Below are 19,879 nucleotides of genomic sequence, written 5' to 3'. Positions count from 1 at the left end.
ATCCACTCCCTATATTTTAACTAGCACCTCTATGGGAATTACTCCCAAGTTTAGTACCTTCAGCTGAGATACTTTCCTGACTCAAAACTGCATATCAGCTGCCTACTACTTTATATATCACCCTGAGAACAAATTGAACCTCCCACTTTCCTCTCCCCATTCACTATGTCCCTGTATATTCAGTCATCAACTACTGATAATTCTACCTCCTAAATATTACTGTGATGTTAGAAAAATTCCAAGCTTTTTGGTGTAATGTGGATATTGACCATTGGTGGTGGGAGGGGGGGGAGATAGAAAAAAAATATATAAATTCAATGATCTCAGGGTCCTGGGATTGAGCCCTCCATCGGGCTCTGCACTCAGCACAGAGTCTGCTTTCCCTCTCCCTCTGCTCCTCCCCCCGTGCCCCCCACTCTCTCACCCTCTCTTTTTTAAATAAATAAATTAATTAATAATAAATAAATGTCTTTAAAATTATATGAACCAGAGCAGATGCTAAAAAGACAGGATAGAATCAAATAGTACTTTAAAACCTGGAAATAATTAATGCTTTGTAAATATAGCAAGCAAAGTATTACCTCCAACATATCCATTAGCCTAACCCTAAGTAAATATTTGTTCATTTTATTTAGCTTCTGTCCACACTTAGCACAAAGCCTAAGTTTGATACTGAATAGTGATCCTCACTTAGAGCTGCCCAATAATTTCAAAGTCCCGATTTCATCCTGGTACGTGTAAACAATATTTTTAAAAAAGCATCATCATATACAGTATTTCTAAGGTTTATGGCAAAGATTTTTTTCATTACATTCTCTATAAACTCTGTTAAAAATATGCAGCAACCTATGAACACCATGGTGTGTTAACATACAGATACTTATAGTTTTATTCCCACAATTAGAACAGAACATTATACTTATAAAGCAGTGTTGTGGTTGCATTTTTTTGTATGACTGTACTTGCAAGATGGAATAATGCTACAAATGGATCAAAAATGTTGGATTTAGTACATAGGATAAATTGGTGTACATCAACAAAAAAACCTTCACCTGATCCCTGTCCCATTTGCTATATTACAGTTGTTTTACCAAGGAGAGCTCTAGTTCTGGTTTCATTAAGTGAAATAAGCATTCTGCACTTATGTGCTCATTATAAAAAGAAAAAGAAAAACAACTTTGAAATACAAAATAATACCAATTTTTGTATTTTCTGAAAAACTTTTAGCTGTTTATTTTAGTTCAACTTATGTAAAGTTGCCAGTGTTTGATCATTTATATGGTTTGATTCCATCCCACTAAATCTGCCCAAACTATTTGCTTAATTTCTATGTTTAAAACTGTACATTAAATAGAAATGTTGAAGGGATATTTGAATTCGGCTTTACCAAACGGTGGTTAAAACTATTTTTGTTAATATTATATGTGATGAATATGAATGGATTCATAAGTATAATACATATTTTTGATATAATACATATTTTTATATTTAACACCTTCTTCAAACTTGGTGTATGGAACGCTAGACACACTCCTTAAATGGTATGCAGACTGCAGTAATTACATCTTCCTGTGTAGGAAGAAAATCGCCACACTATAAAATAGCAATTATAATTTGCCACTGACAGCAGGTCTGATATCCTATAATCTAATAAAGATTTGCACACATACAAAAGCATTCTAAAATAAACAGTTCTGACGGTGTGTTTACATTCTGCTTATCTAAATTGTGTCAATTTTATTTCTACTGGCAGTAAAACTAAACATTTATTTATTCTTTGGAGGATTACTCTTTCTTTGCAAAGATAAAGTTATAATGTGTGGATGACATATGGAAATAAATTGACAAAAAATGAATAACTTCCTCATCAAGAGCTGGTGGCTTAAATTCTCATTTCACTAACGAAAACAATTTCTCTTTCATTTTGACCAAAGCTTATAAAACATTTCTTTGATGTTTTCATAAATGAAGATGCTTTAAGTTTCACGTAACAGAAAACACAACTGACAGTGGGTTGACATTAAGAAGGTTACCGTGTCACATCCCAGGAAGATACCAGTCCTGCGGTGGTATCCAGGATCCTGTTTATCATTTCCTCTACCGATTCCTCATATTCTCACTTCTCCCCTTGAGCTGATTCCCTTCAGAGCCCTGACATGACATCTGTCCTCACAGGCATCACAGGTGGACAGCAAGGTCCAGGAGAGAACGAAGACTGTTCCTGTTCATGCAGCTGTTATTATGAGCAAGAACATCTCTTCCTTGTTCCTTGGACAAAATTACATCACATACCTCTGGCAAAGTCAGTCACTGGCTCGGAAAAGGGAATTACCTAATGGACTTAGACTAATCAATATCCCACTTTTAGTGCTTCTCTGTACACGTGGTAAGGGTGATAGGGGGCACTCAGACAAAATAGGGGCTGACGGAAAGAAATACATTTGTTAGGCAACACAACGCTTCTGGTAGTCACCAAACATGTTTGGGCGTTAGCCCTTGCTAATGAATTATTTGTCCTTACTTGGGAGAAGAAAATCTCCTACATAAATGTTGTAAACAAATTTGGGTATTTACTACCTCTTTCTAAAAATTCTCCTTGATGTAGAAAGGTGTCTAGAATGATACGCAGTGAACCTCAAGTAACTCCAGGGAATAAATTAGGGAATATGATGGGAGAACATTTACTTTTTAATTTATATGATTCTATGGTGTTTGATTTTTTTACAGTGAGAATATATCGTTAATCTTTTAATTTAAAAACGAAGAAAATAGGTTTTTCTAGCTATGTAGTGAATTACAAAAATGATTGTGTTCAAAGAAATATTTTTTCTGCAATTTTAAAAAGGCAGTGGAGAGTGAATGCTGCCAGGTAGCATTCTATTACATATTAATCTGAGGAAACCATTTTGCAAGCTGTGAGGAGCGCATCATTGGACACGGTACACAGAAGGTTGGTATTTAAGGAAAGTGTTAGTGTGAAACAGGTTGTTAGACCAAGCTTGAACTGTTAAGTCACTTTGAAACCTGGCATTTCAGGACCATTCAGATCTCTAGCATCCAGGAAAATAGCCACTAACCAGTGGTTATTGAACACTGGAAGCATTGCTGGTCTGAATTGGGATGTGCTGTAAGTGTAAAATACGTATCACTTTCAATAAATATAAAATATTTCAATGAGTTTTATGTTGATTATATAGTAAAATGACATCTTGATTATATTAAGCTAATAAAAATGTATTAAAATTATTTTCATCTGATTCTTAATTACTATTTTAAAAAATGTACCTCATAAAAGATGTCAAGTTACATTTGTGGCTCATGTTACGTTTCTGTGGCACAGCACTGCCTAGATGTCCCCTGAGGAGGGCTGGTTGGATTTCAGCTGTGTGAGAGCCATGTAGCCTCGTGGAAAGCCCAGCAGCTGGATGGGCTAGGTTTGAAGCGAAATTTACCAAACTCAAATCTTTAAATCTCTCAGGAACAGTAGCACTGCTTAATCTCATAGTTAATTATCTAGATGTATATAATCTAGGCAGAATTCAGATAAATAATAATTTTAGGTGGGGAAGAAACTCACTCTGAAGAAGCGAGAGGAGTATAAACCAAATAAGGAATGATTCATTGCTAGAAGTCTGAGGATACGGATAGTGTTGAGAGTAACAGAAAATCCTGTCAATCAGATTACCAGATTACCAGATTACCAGATTACTATGACTGTTACATCATAGTCAGAATAGAAACGGAGTAATATTACTATGGTTTTAAGAAAATGGTAGTTGACCGAGTCAATGAAGTTCCCCGAGAGCTGAGGACGCACTTGATTCTGACTTGATAATGGAATTGAACATGACACTGAAGAGGATTTCCACCCCTTTCCAACACATGTATCTCAGTTTAGTGAGCCAGTAAAGATGAGAAGTGAGGGAGTCATCTTTGGAAGATCCAGAGGATGTCACCACAGAGACATGGGCTTGTCAGCGTCTGCTGGGAAGCATCTGAGGAGCAGGATGCTGAAGTTGAAAAATCCCCCAGGAGCTTTAGGAAGTAGCCATAGGGACGAGATTTCCAGAGAGTTCAGTAGTGGGGCTGTGGCTAAGATTGCATGTTTCACTGTTTCCATTTTTGTTTTTATTATCATGACCTTCGTTTACTTTTCATGCTAATATGCTCTGAGGCAAATGTGGACTACAATTTAGAACATTCAGAAACAAGATTAAGGCATTTAAAGATCATTAAGATAGAGGAAAAAAGGTTTAACACTTTTAAGCTTAGAGCTATTAGCAAATGCATCTATAATAATGCGTGACTTTTGTCATCTGCTTCACTAGCTTAGAGTACTAATAGATGACATTGATTTAATATTCAAATTAATTAGTGACTCTTCACATTAGCTGGGCATACCCTTTCTCTCCATGTCTCCACCCAGACAGAAATTCCTCACTGCTTTTAAATGCCCATCTGACCCAGCATTCAACTACAGAGGTTTTACAATTCTTTTTATTCTTTAAATAAGCAATTTTTCAGCTTCTTTAAGCATATGAGAATCAATTATATGCAGCTTTAAAACTGAGAGACTTTTAACATTAAAAAAAGCTACTAAAGGGCTATTTGTATTTATCAGTTTTATACCAATCAAATCTAATTAAATTATATATATGAAAATCAGATTAATGTAGTGATAGCTGAAGTATAAAATGTTATAAAAATATACAAGTTACTGCTTAGAGTAGCATTTAAATATTTTAATTACATAAGTAATTCTCAAATACCTGTTTGGGTTAAAAATCATATAACACAGATGCATATTTTGCAAGCCATATTTATTTCCACTCCTTTCATACAATCATTATCTTTAAAATGTTTGTAGTATACTTTTAAACATTTTCTTACGTAAGCTCATGTATTTATAGATGTGCTATTTATGATTTTGTGTACATGTATGTATATTTACATGACCATACAGGCATGTTTTCATATATGTGTGTATTTTTTTAGCTGTTTTCTACATAAATGAACTCATACCATATAATAATAGAATATTTGGGAATTGAATTTTCAGTCAACAATATATCCAAGATTCTTGGGGTGCCTGGCTGGCTCAGTCAGTAGGGCATGCAACTCTTGATCTCAGGATCATGAGCTCAAGCCCCATAGAGGGTGTAGAGATTACTTATAAAATAAAATTAAAAAAAATAAAAATAAAAGTAAATAAAATAAATAAACTAAAAAAAATAAAAACAGTGTATCTGAGGTTCTTGCCATAGCAGAACATTTAGATCTACCTTAATTTTTTTAAAGGCTGCTTATATTTTCACAGTATGGATAAAACAGTCAATATGGTTAAATAACTTTCAATAAAGTTGAGGAAAGCAAGTTGCTTATCCATTTTGTCCAGTGCTTTTTTGACAAACTATAATGAAGGAATAAACTATATTTTTTTGGTGTAGAGAATGTGAGCCTCCAGGGGTTTCAGATGTGAGAGGTTGACCAGTATCATCATGTCTATTTACATACAAAGAAAACATACCCAGAAAACATAAGAAACTTACCAAGGTCAAACAGTAAGCTCTGTGGTGATGTCTCACTGTAGTTGGCAGCCTCGCATTATGCCAGTGATGTGAGAATAAATTGTACTGGATTAAGGATTGTGTAAAAGGATAGATTTCTGAACTGAATATATAGTTGTGATAAAGCAGTATTTCTGATTAAGGGGGGAAAAGCCCAAATACCCAATAGATACTATGGACTATAGGCTGTGATTGGTATTAAAATGAAATTGACTCCCCAAACTCTTAAGTGACAATGATAGCATGGCAGCAAATATCCAGCATATGTGCGGATACATTGCTTAGATGAATTGACATTTTAGTGGCAAATTTTAGTGGCAAAGTTATATTATATTATCTGTATATATTAAAATTTATTTAAGTGAACTACTGTATTCCTTTTGCAAGGATTGAACTCACCAAATTTCTACTAAGAATTCTAATGAATCCTTCTTAATTCCCTATGATTAATATCTGAAGACACATTTTAGAACTCTGCAGCCTCCCCCACCCCCAAAAAAGAGGTAGCATATGTATATCCACAGTTCTTTACCTTCTTGCCTGCTAAAAAAAATTCTGAGTCTGCCAGCTTGGCTCCTGGTCCTTTGCTAAGCTTCATCAGGGTAATGGGTAGGAAAAAAGGAGATGCCAGAAATGCTAGATTGAATTGGAAAGGACAGCTTTATTTCTGGAAGAGAAAAGTAATACATTTGTAAAGGAAGGAAAGGAGAAAACTTTTTAAACATTTGGAGAAAAAACAGATTTTTGTGGACAGTTTCTGTGTGAATGAAATAAGAATACGTTTTTGCTGACATAATGAATGGGATCTCTTTTTGCCCTTTAAAAAAAAACTCAGTAAATACTGTAGTAAACTTGTTATGATTTTTCAGTTGTAAGATTAAAGTGGTTAAAGAATAATTTGAAAAAATAGATTTAGTTTGACAAAAAACCTTTAGCATGCTATATAAAGGGTACCATTAGGTGTATAAAATTGAATAAAACAACTGGAATAAAAAATACATGTATTTTTTAAAACTTAAAATAGCAAGGATAGATAAAAAGTATTGGAACGGAAAATACAAATACATTACATGGTTGTTCAAGAAGATTTAAAATAAATTAAAGCTGAGGAGTGTCAGTTGAGAGTAATGATGTCTTAAAATATTTCAGCATGAAAGAAATAGGGCATCTGATGAAAACTGAATAGTAAAAAAGGTGAATCTTTCATATCTTAAGGTGCAAGATACATGTAACTGAAGAGAAACATAAACTGTATTGGAATGTACTAATGCAAAGCAGGTATGATTAAATAATAAAGAGTTAACTGTTTCCTACAGACACGATTAAATACTAATATTTTAACCCAATAGATAGCAGGCACATAATTGAATTTCTGACCTAACCCCAATTTATTCCTGCAAGAAATATTAAATGGAAAATGTAATTAGTAGTATCTCCTGTGTGTTTTTGAATTAGATACCCAAAATATCTGAAAGTTAAATATAAGAATGAATGATCAACATGATTTATAATACATATTTCCTAACAACCTCAATGCTGTGATACTGATATATGGAATAACCTTTGAGCCTTAGACTCAGGGAAGTATTCATTAATTAAAAAAAAAAAACTTTTTAAATAATGCTTTGAATAAAATTGTAACTAACACTTACTGGACACTTAACTATAGTCCAAGAATTTACTAAATTCAAAGTAAGATACAGTATTAACTCATTTAATTCTCAACTCTGAGAGCTAGTTACTATTATCACCTGCATTTTAGAGAAAAGAAAACTGAGATGTGCATAAGCTAAGTCATTGCTAAGGTCACCCAACTTACAAGTGGTGGAAACAACCTAGAATCCAGGAAATCTGGTGTAAGAGCTTGCACCCTTAACCAGTACTTACCACTGGCTCACTCAGCAGTTAATCCCGGCTATTTTTAAAAGCCACAGAAAAGTTCATTTTTAGGGGAAGGCAATCACTCTTCAAAGGCATAACTTTAAAAAACCAATCCGATGACTCTTAAGTGGAAGACCTTTATCCACCTAATTATTTCTGTACTTTTCAAGTAATAAAGGGGCACTCATTGTGCATATGCTGTAGAAAAAGAACCTTTATGCCAGATTTACAACACCTTATTCTAACCTAATAATTCATTTGTATTCCCCATATTCTTTATACAAATACATACTGAATAAACTGAAAACTAAGTTTGTTCTAATTATCAAGAGACATTGCCTCATAATCCATCACATATTCCTCGCAAACCTCAAATAATTTAAAATTCTGTTAACTTGAAAGAGGTGTGACACATATCATCTCTTTACAAGCAATTGCTTGACATAAGATTTATTATGTTTTACTTTGGACATTTTCTTCATGTGATGATATTGTGCAGAGGATTCTTCAGTTTCTGCTTGGTAAACTTTAGAAAGGAATAAAAGAGAAACAGTGAATTTAAAACTTCACAATATCCAATTCTTCATATACTTGTCCACTCTCACCTTTATTTGATAACCTTCAGTGTACAAAATGCAGAAATATGGCTGTTCTGGTAAGAATGACCTTGAAGTTTCCTGCGCTGAAAGAAATAAGGAAACTATGTATTTTTCATTTACTTTCTTTTCTCTGTCTTCATGCATACTATGACCCTTTAACTTGAATATAGCAATTTCCGAGCTCAAGGAAACCTGGAGTCTGTATTTATGTTGTTGACTATAGAGATTATTTCCTTTGCTGGAGCATGGTGGGTAATGACAGACTGAGCATGAGGAAGCGGAAACCTGTAGATTTTTATTATAATGTTTGGAGGAAGATAAGTTTACTTAAAACAACCTCTATTATAGTCCCTTCTTTGGCTTGTTGGTCTTCAAAGATAGGTTCTTGCTGATTAAAATAGCATGCCAAATCTCTTTGGCTGCTGTAAAGTGATATCAAACGGAAACATTTTATCGATGTAACAGCTAGAAAGGATCTCCAAGATTCTCCAAATTTGAGATTATTCCTCTTTTAATGGCCCCAAACCCATCTGAGATCTGATGGAAGTTCTACATGTTCTCCTTAGAAAAAAGGTATGTTTGACTATAACTGCAACATTTGCTTGTTTGGCAGGGATTCAGTACTCCTCAGGTACCCCCAAGGTCCCCTAATATCAGATTCACAACTTTAGCCCAGTTCCCGTGTTTCATAGGTAATAAAAATGACTTGATGAGATGAAGATGATAACATGAGGATATGTATTCAAATGAGTGCATTTATCTCTATTTGCATATACATGTACACCAATATTTCTGTTTTTTGTAATATATGTAAGTTGAACTTAAGTGATCCAATTTCTGCCTCCATTTTCACATGGCCTTCTCCTCTTCTATCCTTGTGTCACTTATACAAGGCTACTTGTCAGTGGATTTAAGGTCCACAAAAATGATTTCATTTTGAGATCCTTAATTGTATCTGCAAAGACCCTTTTCCAAATAAGGAAACCTTATTTCCTAATAAGATTATATCCATATGTTCATGTTGTTAGGGTTACCACTCAACCCATTATGGTTACCATTATTGATCATTTGTCCAGGTACATGGCATTTGATATACTGTCTCTTTTGATCTTACCAAAATTCTGTGAAGTAAGGTACCCACTACAGATGAGGAGCTTCAGACCTACAGAAATTAAATAACTTTCCAGACTTCACATAGTTTAGTCCAGTGGTGGAGTTCTTGTTTGGCCTATATCCTTGCTGCTCAAGGCTTAAGGATCACTCAACTAGTTACCCAAAGTTAAACAAAACAAAAAAAAGAAAGTTCTTCAAGTCCCCCTGGACTTTTTGATTTAATAAAATAGAAACTGTATGAACACAATTAGCTGAGATACGGAGTAGAAAATATATACAGTAAAGAGAAATATATATAAATTGTTGAGGGTTTTCAGAGGAAGCTGATTGGCCCAGCCACTTATCAATTTATGGTATCTTAATACCCTAATACAATAAGGCTGATCATAAATGGCTTCTGTGATATTCCCATTACTTTAATACTCATATTGCAAATCAACATTGTCTTACTTAATGTGCAATCATTTACTTATTCAGCATATATCAAGGACCAGAGAATTGTGTTATATACTCAAGATGTAATGGTAAAAAAAAAAAAAAAAGAAAGACAAATCTCCCCATACCCACCCCATGTACATGTTAGTGAAGGAGATAAACAGCAAAGAATTGAGAAGGCAAATACATAAAATGATCACTATTTTCAGTGAGTGCTATGAAAGCAATGAATGGGGGAGGGGATCTTAATTTAGGTAGGGGGGTCAGGAAAGGCCTCTCTGTGAATGGGGCATTGCTGTTGAAGTGTAAGTATAGAGAAGGATTTACCCATGAGAAGAGCAGTGAGAGCATTGCAGACTGAGGGAACAGCTGGTGCAAATCACAGAAGACCAGAGAATGCTTAGTTATCTTCAAATAACTGAAAACAATGACTAGTGTGGGAATGTCACACACTGTGAAATAGGCAGGGGCCAGAGGATGAAAGACTCCTGCTTAAGGTAAGGAGTGAAGATATTTCCTGGGGGTACTGGGAAAACACCTCAAGGCTTAAGTAGGGAAATGATGTAACTGAGTTCTTTTTGGGAGGATCGCTTTTGCTGTTCCATGGAGCAGGAATTGGAAGGTGGCAAGTGTGGAGGAAGAGGGATCAGTGAAGAGACCTTGAGAACTTAAAAATTATCTGTCAGTATTCAAAGTTTACTTAAATAATGGCCTGTCACAGACATATATGAAGGGTACACTGTACTTTTTTTAAAAAAATGTATATATTCAGTCAACAGTGGCATATATTTAATAGCAAATCAGTTATCTGGTACCAATTATCTTGTACTCCATAAATGTTGAATACATGATATATATTATATACGTAGTGTAGGGTAGACATTGTTATAGGGGAGACATGTCATTGTTAATGTAAAAAAGAAAATGTATCTAAAAATAGTTTCTCTCAAGTAAGAGATGAGATGGCAATCCTGTTTCTCCAGCGTCTGGCCACCCAAATAGAAATTAATTTATCAATGATAAATAGTGGGCATTTTTACCTGGTCTGTGTGCTTCTGCTTAACTTTATTTTCACCAACCATTGATCCCAGAGATTTCACTTTTCCATCATGAACACTTGATAGAAGTGGTCTACAGAGCAGAATTACTGCTGGTTTTCAGACCTTCATTCAACCAATGGAGAATGGAGGTATATTTTTTATTATCTAGATTTTCATGTATTTGGACTTGAACAGTCTAAAAATAGAGTTGTAATTTGTGTCTCAGGAAAACTCTACTGCAGTTAGTTTCCAATTCCATTTCTCATTATGAGTACAAACTGCTAATCATTATTTTATTATTTTTTTAAAAGATTTTATTTATTTGAGAGAGAGCCAGTGCAGGAGCTGGGGGGGGGGTGGGAAGGGTACATGGGGTGGGGGGTGATGAGCAGATTTGGCACTGAGCCCCAAGCCCAAGCCAGGACTGGATTTCAGATCCCTAAGATCATGACCTGAGCCAAAAGATGCTCAACTGACTGAGCCACCCAGGTGCCCCCATTATTTATTTTTTTAAAGTGAGATAATAGTCTTTCTTCCTTGGGGTGCTTGGGTGGCTCAGTCAGTTAAATATCCAACGCGATTTCTGCTCAAGTCAAGTTAGCTGGGTTGTGAGCTCCAGCCCCACCTCAGGATCCACGCTGGGCTTGGAGCCAACTTAGGGTTCTCCCTCTGCCCTTCCCCCACCTCATGTATGGAGCACTTTCTCTCTGTCTCTAAAATAAATGAATGAGTGAATGAATTAATGGATGAATAAACCCTTTCTTCCTTGTATCTATGAGGAAAATACTTGAATTTTTGACTGCAATAGAAAGCAGATTTCTCTCCATGACTTGGAAGTTAAGGAGTAGTATAGTTATGACCTTTCATTAGGCTTGCTTTAAACAATTTTCGTTTTCTTAAGATGTATAATTCTATTTCTTCTCACAGCACATAAAGAGGAACAATGTTGGTATTTTGCAGTTAATTTAATTACTTTCCACTAGTAAAAACAGTGACAGGATTTCCTATCGCTAAGAAAAATCCCCCAACCACCACCCTTGATTGGCAGTGTAGACAAAACTTCTTGTGAATGAAATAAAAACATTCCCAATTCATTTCTACTATATACTCTGACAGACTGTTTCACATAGAGTTTGAGTCCATTTTCTACTACTCTGACTTCAGTAGCAGTTTAATGATTAATTGGTCAGCTAATACCGTTCATCAAGTTCCAGATTTTAGTTATCACTTTTAGTGATGAAATTATGTCATTTGCTGCCATATTTGTTTTTAGATTTAATCTACTGATGTTTGCAAAATTTCTTTTTCATAGTGTAAAATTTCATTTATTAAATTGAAAACATTAAAAAGTAGTTTGAAATTTTAGTTTTAAAGTGCTATATAGGTTAAGTAAATAAACATACCCTAAGAAAAACAAAATAAAGCTGAATTTGTAGTTTAAAACCCAGTGGTATTATTATTCATTAGGGACAAGTCTTTCAGACAGGAAAATTGATAGAATTCACTTCCCTGTTTTGCAACATGGAAGTTTAAGTTACAAGAAAAATAATTCAAGGTCCATTCCTGTAAATATTACTATAAGCAGAGTAGCAATATACTGCAATAGAGTGTTATATGGAACATTTTAAAAAACAGTTTGAAATCTTTAATGGTAAAATAATACACAATGGTAGGGACTTAGAAAATATGTGTTGAATTTTGTTTTTAAAGACATGTGTGAAGTGAAGGACCTCAGCCATGATATGGATCCTTGAACGATGCTAAATCTTACGAAGTTCTAAGTCTTAATTCCAGTTACCATTATAAAATGACTTTAGCATTCTGATACTACTTTTGAAAAACCAGGATAGTAAATCAGTTTCAGAGTAGACATGTGCAAGGCTTAATTTATGAAACTTTTAAACTACTTAAAATTAATTTAACTTTGTTTTTAAAAGCCAAATTTATCATCTAGGGAGTGTAACTATGCAATAATGAAGATCTGATATCATTTGACAGGGAATTCAGTGTATTAATAGGATCAAGTTTTTGTTTTTGTTTTTTTTTTTTTTTTTTGCTTTTGGCACCTATATTCATTAAACAAACATTTAGCACCTCATATTTGCTTGGAACAGGAGTTTAAAAAACAATACAGGCTTTGCCTTCAAGGCAAAGAGAAGAGGGTTATATAAATTGACAATTATAGTTCAATGGCATAAATACTAAGATAGAGAGATAAAGGAAGCACAGAAATGAAATTTATCAGGTTGAAAAGTTAAAGAAGGCCTCCCAGAGAAAGTTCATGAAGTGTGTTTGATGAAAAAGTTGGAATTAGCTGGGGAAGTATACTCCAGACAAGTGGAGAATCATTCAGTTAGTAAGACACAACAAAGAGGGATGCCTGGGTAGTTCAGCTGGTTAAGCGGCTGCCTTCGGCTCAGGTCATGATCCTAAGGTCCTGGGATCGAGTCCGCATCTGGCTCCCTGCTCAGCAGGGAGCCTGCTTCTCCCTCTGCCTGCCACTCCCCCTGCTTGTGCTCACTCTGTGTCTCTCTCTCTGATTAAAAAAAAAAAAAAAAGATACAACAAAGAAATGATCAAAGTCTAAGTAGAAGAAGGGCCAATGAAGGTAAAGAGAAAGGGATGCATGTGATAGATAGTATGTGGATAGAATATACAGGATTTCATGAGAAATTAGAAGTAAGGGAGCTGATTGAAAGGAAGCATGGAGAATAACTTGAGTCAGTGATTTTAACTAAAATGAAGGTGGTAGTAAGGCTGAATTTACTTTTGAACACATTACTTAGTTCACGGTAGAAATGATTAGTGTAAGGAAGATGATTTTGAGAGTAATCAAGAAATGTCTTATTTTAAAAATAGGAAATAAAGATTAGAATATTCTATTTGTAATTATTCCTGCTGAGTTTTAGGAAGAATTTTGGATAAAGAGACTTAAGATGATACCAAGTTCATCCTCTTACTAAAGTCTAGATTTTTGTGGTTGCTGTGCATGATTTTTTCTTTTAATGGAATTGTCTCATAGAATTAAATTGACTGGTTGTTTAGGCACAGAGTAGAGTGTGCTTTGGTAAACTAAATTTGGTAAAACCAAGAATCTTTATCATGTTTATAAGAATGACTTATTCTTTTTTTTAAATATTTTATTTATTTATTTGAGAGAGAGAAAGAGAGAGCATGGGGGGAGGGGCAGAAGGAGAGGGAGAAGTAGACTCCCCACTGGGCAGGGAGCCTGATGCGGGGCTCCACCTGGGGCTCCATGCGGGGCTCGATCCCAGGACCCTGGTATCATGACCTGAGCTGAACGTTTAACTGACTGAGCCACCCAGATGCCCCAAGAATGACTTATTCTTTCAGTGAATTCATTCATTGTTGGTCTTCTAAAAACAAATTTAACAAGCCAGGTTGGCTACTTTTCTAACTAGACCATCTTTTTTTTTTTTTAAGATTTTTATTTATTTATTTGAGAGAGAGAAAGAGAGCATACTAGAAAGAACACAAGCACGGGAGGATGGGCAGAGGGAGAAGCAGACTCCCCGCTGAGCAGGGAGCCCAGCAGGGCTGGATTCTAGGACCCCAGGACCATGACCTGAGCAGAAGGCAGGTACTTAACCAACTGAGCCACCAGGGTGCCCCAGTAATTAGACCATCTTAAATTGGCTATAGGAAGTGTGAATTAGGAAGGGAAAAAAAATAATTGTGGAAGTTGACACACTTGTTCCTAGTTTTTATTCAAATCCACATTGTATTTATTAACTGGAAAATTACACAAAACATTTTGCATTGAACCAGGTTTCTATTAACCATGTTTTCCTTTGTCGTATTTCTTAGTATATAATGGTCGTACTGCTGGAGTGTTATGTAGAAATATCTGCCAATGTAGTAGGCCAGTTTTAATCATAATTTGATTTACTCTAATCCAAGTCAAAATATACTAGACAATTATGCAACTCTAAATTTTTTTTTGTCTATACTACAAATGATAAATTGAGGTTTTTTTAAAAAAATTTAAGATTTTTAATTTCAGTTTTTAAATTTGAATTTAAATATTGGTTATAATTTTTAAGAAGAATACTCAAAATTGTTTTGCTTATCCAAACTGAGATTATCACACCAAAGTAATCAAAACATACAAGTGGATTGCATTTATATAGTTTATTACATAATACACAGTTTATACATAATAACCAATAGCTATTAGTTTTTTTTTTTAAATCTCTGTCCTAATAGAGTTAAGGATAATTAAATATGTCACTCAACTGTGAAAAGTAAAATCTAACAAAACTTCAATTCAACATATACCTGCAAATAGTTAAATTTTATAATGGGATAAATTATATCTTTTAGAATTTGTCTTAATAAAACATGCCCAAATTTAGCTTTTCATATATTCAATACTTACAATATGAGTAGTCATTAATTGAATTTCTATACATTTCTGATTAATTCAAATATCGGTACTAACTGATTCCATAACTTCTGTGACTTTTATTATTCAAGGACTTAACAAAGCTCTACAGGTCTAAAGGGCCCATATTTGAATAAGCTGTCTTTTGTTATGTCTACATTTAATCAAATTTAGGCATAATACATTTTTATTCTGAAGTCATCTGCTTTTTATTATAGTGAGTCCTAGGTTTTCTCTTAGTTGCAAGTGCTTCTACTGTAAGAGGCGTTTGCTTTGAAATAATTGTGGAAGAATATGTTCTCTACCTGCATTTTAATAATTGGTCTTTCATTTGTTTTATGAATTGCAAGGAATGGTTAAAACATTTTTCTGTATTGGATGATGCCTTTTGAATAGCCCAAGCTATGAATTCTATCTTTTAATAGCTCAACAGTAGAAAAGGAAGGTTAAGCAGTATAGTCATGAAACCAATTAAATGTCAGAGACCTAAGAAAACTTCTTGGTGGATGTGTGAAACATATTTTGTTGTTTCTTTGCAGTACTTTCTTATGAGAGACCTGTCTCAGTCGTAACTGGATGCAAACCATGTTCTTGTGCCAGAACTTTAGAAAGGTAGAAATTATGAGGTGAGACCCCTTTTCTTACATGTACCAACATTACAAGTTAATATTTAGATCTTTTTCAAAATCTGGTAGCTCTTTAGCTGACATATGTTCCTCAAAATCAATGTATTTCAGGTTAGTTTATTTAAAAATAGAAAAAAGTAATGTCAAAATTGAGATAAAATTTTATATGAAGACATTTTTGCTATTCCCTTATGATTTATTAAAATATCAATGCTCTAAGATTATTTACATTTATAATAAATATGAGAGAATAACAAAATATTACCTTACTTCCAAACATCGAACTTGAGATATATTTCTTTGGACTTTCTTATAATTTAAAAAAAATTATCCTGGGGGCGCCTGGGTGGCTCAGTCATTAAGCGTCTGCCTTCGGCTCAGGTCATGATCCCAAGGTCCTGGGATCGAGCCCCGCATCGGGCTCCCTGCTCAGTGGGGAGCCTGCTTCTCCCTCTCCCACTCCCCCTACTTGTGTTCCTGCTCTCGCTGTGTCTCTCTCTGTCAAATAAACAAATAAAACCTTAAAAAAAAATTATCCTGCATTCTCTCTCCTTGCTTTAAACCCTCTGTCATCTATCACATGCTTCATCTAGAATTAAAATGAGTGGATACTCTTACAACACTTTTTAAAATTTGTTTCAATTTTGTCTAGTTTGCATTATTAGAGACTTATTTAGGCAAAGTATTACATATCTGTATATTACCTTACAGTGTAAAATAAATGCAGTACTAATTAAGTGTCTGCTTGCAAGATATATGTGATTTTTTTAACTGCTAGAATATGTCTTAGATCCCCTAATATTTTTAGAGTAACATCTTGAGCCTTGGCAAGTTACTGACATCCTATTGTTCAAATTCTAACTTAAGTTAAAATAGTCATGAGTATGGAAAATACAAACTATACAACAAAGGGCTAGGATACAACATATAGTTTTTAAAACTTGCTGCAGTTTTGGTCCCATTGGGATAAAGGAGCCATATATTCTTTCCATGTCTATTAATTTATTCTTTATCCTTTGAATTTCTTGAGTTTTACATAAAATACGTCCCAACTCTCTTGTTATGGACTAAGTAGTGCTATCCAATCAACCTATTTCTCTATATCTATCCATCTATCTATCTAAACTCCTGTCCATATATATCCATCATTCTGTGATGATCTACCTGTTTAAATGTAAATTTTAATATAATTATTTTTAAATTTAAGCCGAATTCTTTGGTGCTTTCAATAGTAAGTGGATAATACATTTAACTGAGGCGAATAGAAAACATACTGCATACCTGAGAGAATGTGAAATCCAACTTACAGATTTTGAAATCTCATAGAACACACATAACTATCATGGAAATTAGTTGGAGTTTTAGCTATCATAAAGACCGCTAAACATAGTTTGGTCATGTTCTTTCAGCATAACACATTTTACACTTTCATTTGGGGTACTGAAAAACACATATTTGATAACAAATCTACTTACAGAAAAAGAGCACTAATTAGAAACTCCTGGGTACATTTTAGCCATATTATGGTTATCTAAGCTGTGACATTTTCCTCTTCTGCTTTAGGAACAGAACACAAATTTTTAGCTGGGCTTAATACTGCCTGGTTTAAAGTTTACATTCCCCATCTTTCCTTACAGTTTATATACTATTTACTTAACATTTGCGTATGTCTGAAATTTTCCAACGAAAGTTTGATATATTAACCATCATAATTCAATAGAGAGATAAGCTTCTAAAGAATGAATGATCAAGGTATTAGCATATGCAAATAAAAATTTTAAATTATTTTGATAGGTTACTGGCTATAAGAAACATACTTTTATTTTTTATTTTTTTTAAAGATTTTATTTATTTATTTGACAGAGAGACAGCGAGAGAAAGAACACAAGCAGGGAGAGTGGGAGAGGGAGAAGCAGGCCTCCCGCTGAGCAGGGAGCCTGATGCGGGGCTCGATCCCAGGACCCTGGGATCATGACCTGAGCTGAAGGCAGACACTTAACGACTGAGCCACCCAGGTGCCCCAAGAAACACACTTTTAGTTGACTATAGTTTATATAATATTCTTACAATGAAATTTACTTTTATCCATATCTTTCCAATAGATTTATATCCTGATATATATTCCAGGACATATTCTTTGATAGTAATATGACACCATTCACTTGAATTCTCTTTTCTTTTTTTTTTTATTATTATGTTATGTTAATCACCATACATTACATCATTAGTTTTTGATGTAGTGTTCCATGATTCATTGTTTGCGTATAACACCCAGTGCTCCATGCAATACGTGCCCTCTTTAATACCCATCACCAGGCTAACCCATTCCCACACCCCCCTCCCCTCTAGAACCCTCAGTTTGTTTCTCAGAGTCCATAGTCTCTCATGGAATTCTCCTTTCTTTGTAAACTAAAATAAGTGAATGCACTGTTAGAGGCTTGAAGCTATGCAACTGAATAAATATTTAACCACCCAAGTGCTTAACTCCGTGAATAAAACTTTCTTCATGGTGTTGTTAATAGATGAATTTATCTAGTTGTTTGTGGGTTTGATGAAATTATGCTGTGAAGGTCACAGCATGTATTCTTGTCCTTTTATTAAAGATTTCTAAGTTGGTACTTTCCCCAACAAATACAAGGAAAAATATTAAACTATCTTTCCTTTTCCAATTATTTGAAGTTTAGAAAAATCAAAGAAGGGGGGTGCCTGGGTGGCTCAGTCGTTAAGCGTCTGCCTTCGGCTCAGGTCATGATCCCAGGGTCCTGGGATCGAGCCCCGCATCGGGCTCCCTGCTCGGCGGGAAGCCTGCTTCTCCCTCTCCCGCTCCCTCTGCTTGTGTTACCTCTCTCGCTGTCTCTCTCTCTGTCAAATAAATAAATAAAATCTTAAAAAAATATATTTTTAAAAGAAAAATCAAAGAAGGGAGATGGTATATCTTTGTAGATCTTTGATGTTCAGAAGGAAAATGACCCACAGCTTACAATAACATTTAATTTTCACTGAGAGCAGACTGTGTTACAGCTGTTCCAGATAATTATGAGCGCAAGGGCTGACATAAAAATAAAAGAAACCATACACTTTTGCATGAAAGTTTTGTTCCTCAAATCTCGAAAAGAGTAGAAAGCATAAATATGAGTAGAATGTCAGGCACATTGAAAATGACTTCTCAGGGTGCCCAAGTGGCTCAGTTGGTTGAGCGCTTGACTCTTGATTTCAGCTCAGTCATGATCTCAGGGTTGTGAGGGGGAGCCCCATGTTGGGCTCACAGGCCAGGCGTGGAGCCTGCTTAAGATTCTCTCTGTCCCTCTCCCTCTGCTGCCCCCTCTCTAAAGAAAAAAAAAAAAAAAAAAAGACTTTTCATAAATACTTGTTGAAATTGTGGCGGAAACAAATAAAACTTGTCTCCAATAGCATATATAAGTAAAATTAGTCAATGATACTTGTCTTATTAAGTCTCAGTATAAAGAATTATTCTTTTTTACTTTGTCTCTAAATGATACATTATGTTTAAGATATCATATGGTCCATGGAATATAATCCAAATCTGATCTTTGGTTTGACTCTACTTTGTAAGCAGGTGATAATACTGTGATCTGCTTTTATCCAAAGACCAATTTTAAGATATTCCATCTCTCCTACCACTCTTCTCCAAGTAGGGGTAGGGAAAGAGTGGGGTGCTTTTATTTCTCACCTTTTCAGCAAACCTGTCTTTCAGGGTAAAAACAAATGTAAATTATGCTGAATCAGACTTACTAAACAGGTGCACATTTCAAAGGGAAATGACATCATAACCTGTTTAAAAGCCAGCAACTGAAATATCCACCAAATGGAGAATTTATTTTATTCCTCAGGAAAAGCTCTTGCCCCCCACCTCTGTTGATTGTTCCTTATATCAGTTAGCTTTTGCTGTGTATCAAACCACCCAAAACTGACTGACTTCAAACACTCCAGTTTCTTTAGTCCATGGTTCTGTGGTTGGAAGGGACAGTAATTCTGGTCTGTGATATGTTGACTGATCTCTGCTGAGCTCTCTCCTAGGTCTGGTCAGCTGCCAGGTTGATCGGTCACTGAATGATCTAGAATGGTATCACACAAGTCTGGCTGTTGGCAGATGGTCAGCTAGTGGACCATTGGCTGGCACTCTTCACTTCTCCATGTGGGCCCTCATTCTCCAGCAGGTTAGCACAGACTAACCTGTTCACAAGTACAGCAA

At 34.9% G+C, this 19,879-nt stretch overlaps 1 protein-coding gene across 2 annotated transcripts in view; it reads left to right on the top strand.

The window, feature by feature from the left end:
• SEMA3E (semaphorin 3E) overlaps nucleotides 1-19,879 on the top strand; it is a 246,189-nt gene that overhangs the window by 42,910 nt on the left and 183,400 nt on the right. The gene's annotated exons all lie outside the window — the stretch shown is intronic.

The sequence above is a fragment of the Halichoerus grypus genome, chromosome 12 (genome assembly GCF_964656455.1).
Source record: "Halichoerus grypus chromosome 12, mHalGry1.hap1.1, whole genome shotgun sequence".
NCBI classification, from domain to species: domain Eukaryota; kingdom Metazoa; phylum Chordata; class Mammalia; order Carnivora; family Phocidae; genus Halichoerus; species Halichoerus grypus.
This window is presented reverse-complemented; position numbering and strand designations above follow the sequence as displayed.